Source organism: Pyrus communis, chromosome 1 (genome assembly GCF_041283825.1).
Source record: "Pyrus communis isolate YQ-2024b chromosome 1, ASM4128382v1, whole genome shotgun sequence".
NCBI lineage: Eukaryota > Viridiplantae > Streptophyta > Magnoliopsida > Rosales > Rosaceae > Pyrus > Pyrus communis.
The window spans coordinates 9473135-9488181 of record NC_142565.1 but is presented as its reverse complement, the minus strand read 5'-3'; the positions used below and the strand labels follow the sequence as shown (position 1 = coordinate 9488181).

Sequence of the window (15047 nt, the reverse complement as noted above, 5' to 3'; positions counted from 1 at the left end):
TTGGGTTCCATCTTATATAATCTACATTTGAAATTTAGATTTTGAGGCAAATAATGTTAATATTGACCATGATATACCCAATTGGTGTGTTTTAAAATAAGGGTTGGGATGGGGTATCAGTGGTCGTAGGTTGAGCTTGGATGTGGTGGGTGCTTGATATTTTTCCGTCTTCATTTTTGTTTTCTATTTTATTCGTGAATTAGTTTTTATTTTTTTTATTTTTTTATCTTCATATCTTGTTTGAAATTATTTTTATTATTATTTTAGTGACCAAGTAAGCTAAAAAGTGAGACTCATTACTTGGTACTTATTTAGAATATTTACAAAAGTTGAGATCAATTTGAAATAACAGTAAAAAGTTAGGAAATTTTAGGTACTTGATCTTGAATTTTATATACACTATTATTATTAAAATAATAGTGCATTTAAAGCAACAAAATATTATAGCAACAGCCCGTATTGAGACTTATTATATATTTTGGTGCTAGATACACACACACACACACACACACACATAATTTTTATTAGTTCAAATGAAATTATATTAAAAAACGATCAATAACATATTAGGTTAGACATTCTAAATGTAATAAAAAAATCTTACATGCTGAAACAAACACGACCACTTCATATAATTTCGAATTTAGTTTCTCTTTCACTGATAAACCATGTTTCGGCATGTGCACAACTCCGTTGCGGCTGCCGGTTTTTTAATCAGAAATTATGTAGGGAGATCAAGTTGAGGGTGACTCTAAGCTTTTGATTGATTGTCTTCATGGACCATGTTTAATTCTCTAGTAATGATATTTTTACTATGTTTTCATACCACATTTATATATCACCTTATGTGGTATTTGATGTGGACAGCCACATCATTTAAATTAATCAGAATTTAATTTAAATTAAAAACATCTAATAAACAAATAATTAAAAAAAAAACTGGAATTAAATGGTGATTGTAGCATACAAGGAGTCTTCTCCTTCCTTCCCCGTTTAATCCTACTTCTTCTCCCGTTTCTTCTTCCACGCGCCAGTTCTTTGACGCCATTTTTTTTCACGTTAGTGTGGACTACCACCCTCTCTTATACTTTTCACCACTACAAAAAATTACTTGCATGACAGAATTTTGCGCGACAAAGTAAATTTCGTCGTGCAATGAGACCTTGTGCAATGAAAAACCCCTTTTTTTTTTTTTTTTTTTTTTTTTTTTTGCCCCTAACGCGCGACCAAGATTTTCCCTGTTATATCTTTGCGCGACAAAGGGTTCGTCGCACAAAGCTTGTTCATTTTCTTGGGCAAAACATTCAACGCTTTGGAAACCACTTGCACGACAAAGGCTTCGTCGCGCAAGTTAGAGTCAGTTTTTAGTCAAAGCATTCAGTGCATGTGAATCAACAGAAACTGAAAGTATTTAGTGAGGTCTTTGCACAACAAAGCCTTCGTCGCACAAATGCCCTTTACTTCCTATAAATATGCGCTTCTGCTCTCCTTTTTCTTCACAATTCTGTTCTCCTTATTCTTCATAATTCTGTTCATGCTGAGATGGAGGATAAAAACAAGGATGATAACATGACCGACGAAAACCCGAATGATTTGATGCAGCATTTACAATTCATGCATGCGATTGCTGTAGCCATGGGAAACAATTATCCTACTGCTGAGTGGCGTTCTTGGAAAGATGTGCCGGAGAATGCGAAGAAGGCGGTGATGGATGGATTATTAGTAAGTATACTGTTGATGGATCAATAATTAATTTTGTGATATTTTTTTGTTATATGTTAGAATTAATTATTTCCATATATGTGTAACAGTGTAAGTATACTCTTGATGATACGAACGAACAATTGATGAAGTTGATGGAGGATGCGTTGGAGGGGGGTTACAATAGGTGGCATTATGAAGTCCAGCGGAATGGAGGACCATCGAAATAGTAGTTTTAAATTTATGTTTTGTATGACAATATTTAAATTTAAGGTACTTTTTATAAGTTTGTATTTTTACTTAATTATGTTTTAATTCATGTTTGGTTATTTAAATAATTGAATGGAGTATAATATCAATTTATTTAAGTTATTAATTGAATGGAATATAATAATTTATTTAAGGTATTAATTGAATGAAATATAATATACTTTATTTAAGGTATTAATGATTTAGTGTATTAAGTGAATGGAATATAATATCAATTTATTTAAGGTATTAATTATTTAATGTATTAATTGAATGAAATATAATATCAATTTATTTAAGGTAGTAATTATTTTTAGAATACATATTATAAACTGAAAATTTGTTGGTAATTATAAAGTTTATGTAAACATGGATATCTATGTTTACGTAAACTTTATAATTACAATAAGTTCTTCGCTAAAACCTTTGTGTGACAAATCTATCGCTAAGCAAACTCTTGCGCGACAAAGATTTCGTCGCGCAAGGGCAATCAATTATAGGTCAACGAATTTGGTTCATCTGAATCAGAGAAATAAATACCGTATTTACTGCATGTGTTTGCACGACAAATTGTTCGTTGCGCAAAGTCCCTAACCTTCCTTTAAATATGCGTTTTTGTTGTCCTTATTCTTCACAATTCGTTTCGAAAACGCTTTGCAATTCTGACGATTATAATCAGTTCGTTCTTTGAGTGTTGGTACGATGGCCGACAAAGATGCACGTTCATCAATGGCAATAGATGGAGAAGGTTCTGGATAAGGTTTGCGTTGAACTTTTTGCATTTTGTGTAAAGTTTTTATTTAGCTTTAGTATTATGAAATTATTTTTTGTTGATAGACAAGAAGAAAAGAGTTGTGGTACGGGTCCGACACACATATGGGAACATTGACGGATTGATATAGGGACACGGGAGGTCCCGGGACCCTTCGAAAGCCTGAAGAAACACTTGTGATCAACCTTCGGGACCCTCCAACAATTTGGGCAGTGCAGCGGAGAGGCTTGTTGCCTCCATGGATGTGCATGCAGCAGTACTTACAAAGAAGAAGAAGAGGTTTCTAATTTTTATTTTAATCCTCCAAATCGTCGCAACCTCTCAACTTTAAACTCAAGTTATCCCATCCCCAGCACCATTTGCCATTCCACCACCTCTAGCTGCCTAATTTTATTTATGCCAAATTCATTTAAGTTTTTTAATCCTAGACTCTAGTCTCAACTCCCAATTGTAATATATATGTTACATTAACAAATTTCATCTTTGTAAAGTCATTAATTGATGTGTTATGTTGCCGAGGAGAATTTATTGGTTTTATTACCTTTGAGATTAATCTTGATTATTATTATTATTATTATTATTATTATTTTTAAAGCGGGACAACTAGTGGTAAGCCACGGTTATCGACCCCTTCTAGGGGCCTAGAAGACTCACAGAGGCATTTTAGCTTTCTCATGGCCACAGTCAAGCAGATTCACTAGCTTGGAGCCTCGAACCCAGGACCTCCCTGTTTTTTGTATTTTAAGAGTCGCAATCCACGCCCTTACCACTTGGCCACTTGATGTGGTTGATTAATTTTGATTATTCAATGAACCAAATTCAATAAAAAATAGTACTATGGAACCAAACTAGTCTAATATATTTTTTTTGAACTTTTATCTTGGAGCCCCCCGATCTTGAAATCCTGGATCCGCCACCCGATCTTGAAATCCTGGATCCGCCACTGTATGGAAGAAACCGTTACCGAATCACTGGGGACGAAATAATAGGGGTTGTGAAGTCAAATAAGTGCGCCAGCTTTTCGTCCGACGTGGGAGCAATGGTGCATACCAAATGTGCTACAGATTGGGAGTCTTGGAGAGTCATCCCTGAGGAGCTGAAGATGCACATGATTGATGAGTTAGTTGTATGTGCTAATTTCATTAGTTAAATAATAACTATGTTTGTTAAACATAATATAATAGTGAGATTTTAACTTATTAGTTTTTGCCTGACAGTCCAATTGGGACATTGGCAAAAGTGATCCAAATCTGATGATGGTTATCAACAATGTGTTCAAGTCGAGATTCCAGGAGTGGAACTTTGATAATAAACGCGATGCAACACTATAGCAAGAACAAGAAGTACCAGTGGATGAGTAGAATAGGATTTCTTATTTTAATATTATTGCTTATTTAATAATTATATATTAATTTTAAGTTTTTTTAGTATGAAATTTTTTATTAAATATGTACTTGATGTTTATTATGAATGAAATATGAATTTTAAGTTTGTTTATTATGAAATTTTTTTTATTAAATATGAATTTTAAGTTTTTTTAGTATAAAATCTTTTGATTAAATATGAATTTTAAGTTTTTTTAGTATGAATTTTTTTATTAATAAGTATATTAATTATATATGCACAAATGGAATTATTTATTAAATATGTATGTGGTTTGAAAATTTTTGAAGAGTTAATGGAAAAATGTTGTCAATATCCCCAAAAAAAAAAAAAAAAAAAAAAAAAAAAAAAAAAAAAAATCTCGCACGATGAAGCAATGGGTTTAAAAAACCTGGGAAAGTCAAAGGCGTGCAAAAAGTTGAAGGCCATATCAATGTCCCAAAAAAAAAAAGAGCCCAACGAACAGTTATTCGTCGTGCAATGGGTTAAAAAATCCCGGGAAATCGTAGTCGAATGGTGCCAAAAATGTTGAAGCCCAAGGTTTTACGTGACAATGGTTGCATCGAGCAAAAGTTGTTTACTTTACTAAACTTAACCAGATTACTGGAAAGCAGAAGCTGTAAAACAATTGCGACAACTGTCTTCCCGTGGTACAATTTCCAACAGTTTGAGGTATCATTTTTCTTAACTAAGTTATCTAATTAATTTCCATTCATTTAAATATTGTTGTATGTAGTTTATAGGTGTTGTGAGTTTATGTATCTGTATGCAACCATTTTTGTGTGGATGTACAAAAAATGGTTTGCAATGTTCATATGAGCTTAGTTTCTCGTTTGAGAATTTGTTGGATTTCGCGAATGTATGCGAAAGCATGACTACGGTCCAATTAATTCTTGAATTGTCCCAAATTTTTGGGCAGTTTGAGATTGCACATTCACATGTTGTAGTTTGCGGTTCACGCATCAGAGTTTGAGAGTGGGAAATGTGGTAACATCTCTTTGCGTTCTTCAAGTGCTTCGTAGTTTTTTGTATCTATGTCGTGCACTTGAAGAACTGCAGGGAAATGCTGCTAAATTTTTCCCACGCTCGAACTCTAATGAGTTGGAACCGTAAATTATAGCACATAACTGTGCATTCTCGAATGAGATAGGACCCATACTGGAGGCACAAGGTGGCATGTCATATTGAAGTTGTTGTAACCCTTGTAATTTTTTTTTGTTTGCAGGTGAAATGGACAAACAGTGGATACATAATCATAACAGATGTGCTGATGAATATTTGGATGTAATAAATCAGTTCATCGATTTTGCAATTGCAAACAGCCGCGGCTCAACTCAAATTCGGTATCCTTGTAGAAAGTGTAACAACTTAATGATGGAATATTTTGAAACTATTCGATACCATTTAGTGAGAAATGGGATGATGGAAGCCTATACTACATGGAATCATCATGGAGAACAAATACAATATGCTTCATCCTCCGAACTGCCCGAGCATTGGAAACAATTAACTCTGTTGTGTATCCAAATAATCAAATTATGGACATTATCAATGATACTTTTTCAACCGCTAGTTCGAATACGAATATGGAAGTAGAAGATGGCGTCCCTCCCACCATGGACAGTGAAGTATTTGAAAAATACGAAAAACTATTAAAAAGTGCTAAGCAAGAATTATTCCTTGGTTGCGAAGGATTTTCGATGCTCATGGCCATTGTTGAGTTGATGCATGGAAAAACGAAGTTTCGTATGTCGAACCGGTGTTTTGATTACTTTTTGGGGGTGTTCAAGATGATGCTTCCAAATGACAATTGCCTTCCTAAAGATTATAAAAGTGCAAAGAAGGTGCTGAATGGTCTTGGATTGGGATATGAAAAAATTCACACGTGTAAAAATAATTGCATTTTGTCCTACAAAGAGAATAAATCGTTGGATAAATGTCCTGTAGGTAATGAGTCGTGGTTTAAAATGACATCTTAGAATAGAAGAACGAAGATTCCACAAAAAGTTATGTGTTATCTCCCATTAAAGCCCATGTTGCAGTGATTGTATATGTCAACACATACTGCAAGCGACATGAGGTGGCATAAGGACAGATGGGTGGATGACGATGTTATGATACATCCTGCAGATGGAGAGGCCTGGAAAAAGTTTGATCGGCTGTACCCCAAATTTGCATGTGAGCCCCGAAAAGTTAGATTAGGACTTACGACCAACATGTTTAATTCGTTCAGGGTTCTAAACCAGTACCACAGCACTTGGCCAATCTTTGAAATTCCATATAATTTGCCACATTGGAAATGTATGAAAAAAGAATTTATGATGATGACGTTGTTAATAACCGAAGATCTAGGCACTTGTATTGATGTGTATTTACAACCGTTGATCAATGAACTAAAAGAATTATGAGAAAACGATGTTCCCACATACTATAAATCTACCGAGAAGATGTTCACTTTGAGAGCAGCCGTGATGTGGACTATAAATGATTTTCCTGCGTACGCTATGATGTTTGGGTAGAGCACTAAGGGCTACTACGTATGCCCAATTTACAAAGAAGACACGACGTGCAGTTAGCATGCGGGAAAAGTTTGTTACCTAGGGCATCATAGGTGGTTGCTGTGGGACCATGAGTGGTGTCAGAATGAGACAGCCTTCTTCAACGGCACAAAACTTTGACCAAGACGAAGAGAATGGTCTGGCGATGAAATTTTAGCTCAGGTGAATCGGTTGGATCTTGCTCCATTGGGCAAGTTCGTAAATAAGATAAGACCAGACACACATCTAAACTGGACACACAAGATAAGGTTGTTTGAGCTCTCATACTGGTCCAAATTAAAATTGAGACACAACATCGATGTAATGCATGTTGAGAAAAATGTGTTTGATATATTGATCAGAACTATATTGGACATCGAGGGAAAAACAAAGGACACGATAAAAGCTCAGATCAATCTGGAAAAAATGGGCATTAGGCCAGGTTTACGGATGGTGAGGGATAGAGACATAGCCAGAAAGAAGCTCGCTTCGTTTTCGGTGAAACTGGAAAAGAGGAAAGAGTTTTTGCAGTTTCTATCTTCTGTAAAGTTTCCAGAAAGGTATGCTTCAAACATTAGCCATTGCGCAAATGTGGATGAAGGCAAATTTCTCGGCCTCAAGAGTCATGATTGTCATGTCATACTTCAAGTCCTGCTACCAGTGGGAATTCGACACCTCTTGCCCGAAGATGTGGTAAAGCCGATTATGTTGTTGGCGAGATATTTTTCTCAATTAACTGCAAAAACTTTGTGGAAGTCCGATGTTAAATAGTTGTGTGATGATATTATTGAAATGTTATGCAAGTTTGAACAAATAACTCCTCCAGCTTTCTTCACAAGCATGATCCACGTGATGATTCACTTACTAGTTGAGGCACTTGTAGTTGGACCCGTCAACTATCGATGGATGTATCCAATTGAAAGGTATATAATCGCCATAAATACTTTAGTTCGTGATATATGTATAATTACACTAATTTTATACGATAATTTGTTTATTGATGCAGACTACTGGGTGAATTAAAAAAGAGTGTACGAAACAGGGCAAAGCCTGAAGGATCAATCGTGGAGGCATGGGTCGGTTTTAAGTCCCTTACATTTTGTGCAATGTCCCTATAAGACGATGAGACTACGTTTAACCGACAACAACACAATACTGACGGTGGTGTGAGAAGTGAAAAAAATTATGTTTTTTTCCCAAATTGCACGACCATTTGGCGAACCAATCAGAGGGGAGGCGTTTGACAAAAAGGACATGGAGGTAGCACATTTGTTTGTACTTAACAATTGTGATGAGACAATTACGTACTAGATGAGCATGAAGAGTTGATGAAGCAGGAACATTCTTCACATTTATATGCCAAAAAGCATCGTTAATTGTTTCCTCAATGGTTTCGTGAAAATGTATGTTCGTGTTTGGGTTTTTTACATAATTGTAAATGTTAAACTAACACGACATCTTTTGCTCTTTTATTTAGGTGAAGAAATTGAAGGAAATTAACTTACCCGCTTACAATGAAGAATTGTACAGCATGGCGATTGGGCCAATAAGCGCATAATTGTACTCCGGTTGTCATGTAAATGGCATCAAGTTTTTGGCAATTGAGCATGATGACAAACTTTGTATGCAAAATAGTGGGGTACATGTACCGGGTGCTGGCGACATTGCAGACATTGATTTCTATGGAAAACTGACAAGTGTTATGCAATTGCTTTACAAAGACCAGTGTCAAGTTATCCTCTTTAAGTGTCGCTCATTTGATACAAACCCACGTCAAGTTGGAGGTGTCAAACGAGACGATGGTTTGCTATCGGTCAACACTAATAGATGTTGGTATAAGGACGACCCTTACATTTTGGCAATGATGGCTAAACAAATTTTCTAAATGACCCTAAGGCCAGGAGGGGATGGAAAGTAGTTCAGAAGATTGAGCATAGAGGGGTGTATGATATTGGGGACCAAGATTATGCTGCCGATGACGATTATGGTGACATTGCTGACCAACAATTGGAGGCTTCAACAACACTTGGTGCAAATACACTATGGAATATGACTATTGTACAAGAACCGTATCAGGTAGCTGGAGGTCCTAAAATCGAAATACCTATTGATTCCATTACGATTGACCTCGGGGATCTGCCGTGTTACAATGCACCCGAGCGCGTGAACGAAGATATTGATGTGCCTACAGACGAGGAGGAATGGGAGTCTAAATCCAACGATAATGATGATCTTTATTCTAGTTCAGATGAGAATTAATGAAAAATTGTGATGTATATTAATTAAATGTATTGAATGGTATTTAAAAATGTTGTATACAAACAAAAGTTTCCTTTAAAATTTGTAACAAAATGAAATTAAAAAAATATTTATTTATTTAAACCAAAAAATAAATGGAATTTACAGTTATGCGCGACGACGTTGTATAAATATTTTTCGTGCAAATAAAAAAAATTAATTTTTTTAAATTGGTTGCGCGACGAAAGTTTAAACATCCCCATCGCGTTGATTTTTTTCCCAAAGGTGGGTGCGTTTTTAATTTCGTGCCTTAACTCTCTATCTCCCTCTCAGACGCTCAATCGATTATGTCCGATTCTCTCAAAATTGGGCGCAAATATTAAAAAATTCATTTAAAAAAAAAAACACTAGTTGCGCAACGAATATTAAAACATCTTTGTCGCGCAAACATTTAAAATTTTGATTTTTTTCCTAAAATTGGGCACCTTTGTAAGTCGACACCTTTAATTCATTTCGCGCAAATATCTGTCTCAGACCCAAGCGCCCCTCTCTCTCTCTCTCGTTTGTAATTTGAACTCCTATTAGACCCAAGCTCATTTCTCTCTGTCCATTCAGTCAACCTTCTCATTCTATCTAAGACTCAATGTCAGTGTCTCCCTCTCTCCTTCTCTCGCATTCCCTCGGTTTCTGTGTCTTTATGTCACTCTCTGGTTCGAAACCACAGCACTCCGACGCCACACCACACACAACTTTACTAGGTAAGGACCCAGTCTCCCTTAATTCATCTCCTTAATTCAATTATTTATAAGTGTAATTTTCTGAATTTTAATCTTCAATTGTTTTAGTTACAACATTTAGGGATTTGGGGTTGGAATTGGGAAGCCTGGGTTAGGGATTTAGGGTTGGAATTAGGAATCTTAGGTTAGGGATTTAGGGTTGGAATTGGGAATTGTAGTTGCTCACAGTGTAGGGTTTTTGAATTAGGGTTCAAATTACAGATTTACAAGTTGGGGGGTTTTGAATTATGAGAAATTAGTAGGGAAGGGAATTTAGATGTCCAATCATTGTTGATATAGCCCTATTCGATTGGTGAATGTTTTGAATTTTTTTTTTATAACAAGCTTACAACTAATAATGCTTTTTTTTTTTTGTTGGATTGCTGAATCGTACTATATATAGCCATGTGTTGTCATTGTCTTGCGAAAACTGAATTTGGTTGTGTTTAATTCCCCGATATAGTTGATATGAGTCCAGGAAATTTCCTAACAGTTCAAATTATTCTTACCATTCGTTGTATATATACTAGTAATGTTTTCACGAAACATTCAACCCTGTGTAAAAGCATAAACGAGGCAGATTTGAATTGTTTAGCTAAGAAGGGAAAAGAAAGTAGTTTAGTTCATAGATGATAACCTCTACAATGCCACTTTAGATGTAAGTATTGCTTAACATATACATATGTGTGTGTGTGTGTGTGTGTGTGTGAGTATTGCTTAACATATATATATATATATATATATATATATATATATATATATATATATATATATATGTGTATTGCTTAACATATATATATGTGTGTTATAAGTATTGCTTAATATATACATATACAAAATAAATATTAGTTGCATGATCAATGATATTAAATACTAATCTTATAGTGATATTGCATAGTGTAGAAAAACATGAATGATACACTGAGAATATGAGTAGTGCTAAAGTATGATTAGGACATTCCCAATTGCATTATATTAGCTGGTCTGTTTGTTACTGTCTTCCTCACAATGACACTGTCACTGACTATTTGTCATTGTCTTCCTCACATGAACAAAGCTCTTACTCACTTCCTCACAATGTCAATCTCTGTTTGTCATTTTCTAGTCATATTTAGCAAGGACCTGTTAAAGTTGACTAAATGTAATTTACGTATGAATAATTTTCAGGTAGTAGTTACCTTGATAAAACAATAAAAGGTTTTATCTTTCCCCTCCCACAATCTCCAACCTAATACATATTCTCTAGCTGTCAACAGTGGAAACCTTTGTATTGTCCGACCAACTTCAACGCCATTGTTTTTATCCATCTGTAACTGCTCGTGTTGAATCAGCATCTTGTCCCATTGCTTTATGTAATCATTGTCCAAGTAGAAGTCTCTCAGCTTCTCAGGAGAGCAATTCTCAAATAGTGTCACACTCAAGTATGTCAAAGGACCATCCTGAATGTAAGAAAAAAGATACATAAACTCAATTCCATAGCCTTTATTTGCCAAAACCAGTAGAGTTAAACAAGGAATCAAGTATTTCATGTGACCAACGGATTCTAGAACAAGAGTAAATGCCACTGGTAACTTTGGGTTACAGAATATCATAATCAATTCAAAGACTAAGACAAGATGAATGACCTTAGGCTTGCAGCACTTAGCATAGTAAGATAGAATATCATTTCTTTTGTCTATGACATTTTCCCATTTCACATTTTCGCCTATCTTCTCCACCAAGCTATCAATCAAAAACTTCAAATCTACATCTGTCACCAGTTTTGATGTGCTGCAAAAGTAAACAGAACGAACACTTACGTAACACATATCTAGTATAAATAGTGGTGAGAATATTCTTCATCGCATCTATAAATGATCTTCTTCAGTGCATAAAATTGTTGTATGCCCAAAAGTGTTTGAAGATTATTGATTTGATAATATTTTGGCTTTAACTTTGTAATGGCATGCATTTGAAGATTATTGTAGATGGGTAAATTTGTTTGTTTGTTTTCATGAAAAAAATGTTCCTTGCCATACTCAATTTTATTCATAGCTCATGTTTTCATTCACCTTATATATGTGAAATGAAATGCATATAATAATTTGATTATCTAAACAGATTCATGATTGTTTTTGTAGATGTCGAACTTAATATCAAACCGGCGGTCAGCTAGTAGGGGCAGTGAGACACCTTCTCAAGGAGGTAATGTTGCTGACACCTCCACACCTGATTTGGACACGATGGGTGTCCTTCCAGTCGTGCCATTGGGGCCAACGGTGTCTACGACTGTTGCGTCATCGACTTCTTCGGTGATGCATAGTATCCTAAGCGCCCGACGGACTCATCAAAGGCCCCGGACTTCTGAGGAGGCACAGCCGTCTGGTGACACTTCCTATGTCCATGGAGAGGCGTCCCGGATTGGTAAGCTTGCTCCTTCCCTCCCTCTCGCCTTCTCCTCCTCTTCTGGTGTATATTAGTCTAGATAGCTTATATGCAAACATATTTAACCCAAAAGAATAAGGAACATATAATTATGGAGCTGCTCATTTAAAATGATTCTATATCCTTGACTGTATACACCAGTTGATGAAGTACTTCAAGCACAATAATCGTTTTGATCTTATTTTCAAAGAGCATCATAATTAAATACAATTCTTGCTTTTTGAAGAAACTTGTATGATTCATAAGAGCTAAGTACATCTCCCTAAAAAACCAAATGTGATATAAAAGGAAGCATCTATTAGCTGCTGTAAATATACTTCTGTTCACTGAAACATTAAGGGAAATTATTAAATTCCATGGAATTCCCTTATCATTAATCAGCTTTATTTCTAAAGTGACTTGATACTGCTGAAATTTATTTTTATTTTTTAAGAAAAAAATAGCAGCATGCCTGTTTTAGATTTAAATTTTCCTATACTTTCCGAAGTAAAAAATCCTTGAAATTTTAACACAACTTTGGTGTAGGTGTCTACTTTGAATCTGAAAATTTTCATACTATTTGGTTAAACGAATTATTTTCGGTGAATTTTACGGTACAGGTCGTTTCTGCAGTTTTTATTACCACAATAAGTCTTTAACTTTATTTCTTTGAGTTACCCTTGTAGTTTGGTGTAATGTAATTGTTGAGTTTAAATCTTCATTGAAATAATCTTAAGCTAATATTTGTTTTACACCCTTAAACAACCTTTTTATTCTATTTTTTCTCTTAATCTCACACCTCGAGTTTTGGGGTGTGACAATTTTGCTCTTAGCAACTAGAGGCCTAATGTGCTAATTTACTGCATTATTAGTTGCAGATAATCAAACTTCCACTCAAAAGATGGATATTCAAAATCCCACCATTTCCCTTCAAGTATAGAATGTGAACTTAACTTGTGTAATTAAAATGTGAACCATAATATAATTAAGGAATCTTATCCTCTCTAATAATTGAGCAACAACGTTAAAAATATTTGATGCAAATCGAAGTGATCTTTTCATTTATGCAGAGAATACCATGCATGCTAGCTAGTTATTTTGAATTCTGATTTTGACCTATATTAATGATTGTTAAGTAGCACTGAGAACTCATATCAACAAGTTGTAAATTTTGTTTTAACGTCCCCCGTTGGTATAAATTGTTTGAATTGTTGGGTGGATGTGTTGTTTATGTTGTTATATTGTGTGCAGGTTTTAGGAAATGTTATAGTTTTAGGGGAGGTTCTGTCAAATTTTCGGTAGCAAATAGAAATTTTCTAATGTTTACTTTGTTTATTTGGTAGGTAAAAAAAAAAAAAAAAAAAGACCAGGGGCCCTTGTAGACTACAAAAGATTTCTCAGACCACTCACACCACGACCCAGAAGATCACCATTACGTGGGATCCTCGACATCGTGCGGCTACAACAAAGGAGCAGCATAGTGTGTTGGCCACGGACGTTGGTTGTGTTATCAGGAGCCATTGCCCCCTCAGGTGGGAGTAATGGAGAGTTGTGCCACAAGAAACCAATGACGCCGTGCTTTATGAATTATCGGTAAGTATTTTCAACCTCAAATACTACATTTTTATTAAAGTATACAAAGATTATAAATTTTAACTACTATTTATTTGTTGAGTTTTTCAGCATCACTATGAGCTCTCCAACCTCGATTCCAACCAAATGGAGTACCTCAACGACCTTTGCTCCAGTAGGTTCACTCAATGGAAGAGCGACCTCCACAAGCATTATGAGCTATATGACGGTATGGAGGTCGCTCTAGAAGTTGGGTGCCCTATGAAGTTGCTGGACCATCGGGATGTGGCTCTACGGCCATTTTCAAGATGAGAAATACTTGGTACGTATAATTTATATTTCAATAATATATTAATAAAAAAATTTACAATTTAAAATAAACATTTCATTTTTTTTCATTCATTTGTTATAAATATCTAAACTAATACGTTTTTTTTTTTAAGTGAACAGAAAAAAGTGAAGGCAAACTCGATCAATCGGTCGAAGAAAAAACTTCTTCATTGATCTGGGTCACGACGCTTCTCTTATAGGTTGGAGGTACGACGTAAGGTAACTATATATTTATTTTAAGTTTTCAATCTTTTTACTCTTTATTACACAATTGGCAATCTATGTTAACACTTTTTAAAAAAATTTAGGGGGGGTCAAAGTTTCCTGAAATTGACATGTTCAAGAAGGTGTACGTTTGGCCCGGGGATGAGTTGACGGAGCAGCTTCATGTAAGTTCTTTCACATTTATAATGTTCAATTTGTATTAGTATTAATTACATTTATATTCAAATTAATTTGTTTTTTTCATTTTTCTAGTCCACCATGGTGGAGAAAGGCCAAACAATTCTCGAGGAGGTGGTTTCCCAATTTCCCCTAGAGACCTCGATCGATGAGGTGTTTCCCCCTGAGGTTGCTCTTTTTCAGATCATGATCGACACACTTGATTAGACCCTCGGTCGTCGATGTGGGAATGTTCACCGGAGGCTTAGGAAAGCCAGCCTTCGGGACCCGTCTACCTCATCCTCCAGGCAGAGAACTGAATGGGTCGATACGCTGACATATGAAGTGGTGGGCTTGAAGGAACAGATTACGGCCCAACAGTCTCAGATTGTGGCCCAAAACAATTTCATGAACCAAATACGTCTTGCACTTCAGATCTCTAGCATTCAATTCCCCGACGTTGAACTACCTCTAGAAACGACCTCCCAGCCCCCCCCCAGCAACAGCTACACCCTCTCAGCCCTCCGTTGTAGCAACCACGACCTCCCAACCCCCTAACACAACAGCAACACCACCAGCCGGCAATTGTGATGTTGAGGACTTCTTTTTTTAGTGTTGTTTTAATTTGTTTTAGAATTTAAAAATACTTTTTTTCCATTGTATATACATTTACAATAATTTTTCAATTCAATATTTTTCTTTACA

General features: G+C 35.5%; 1 long non-coding RNA gene across 2 annotated transcripts; it reads left to right on the top strand.

The window, feature by feature from the left end:
* The first annotated feature begins 9400 nt into the window (after nucleotides 1-9400).
* LOC137719584 (uncharacterized) lies at nucleotides 9401-15047 on the top strand. 2 transcript variants are annotated; one of them, XR_015963939.1, is made up of 5 exons: nucleotides 9401-9638; nucleotides 11777-13652; nucleotides 13743-13953; nucleotides 14082-14350; nucleotides 14439-15047. It is a non-coding gene; the product is annotated as an uncharacterized LOC137719584 (long non-coding RNA). The 2 variants fall into 2 exon arrangements; XR_015963935.1 differs by having other exon boundaries at nucleotides 14075-14350.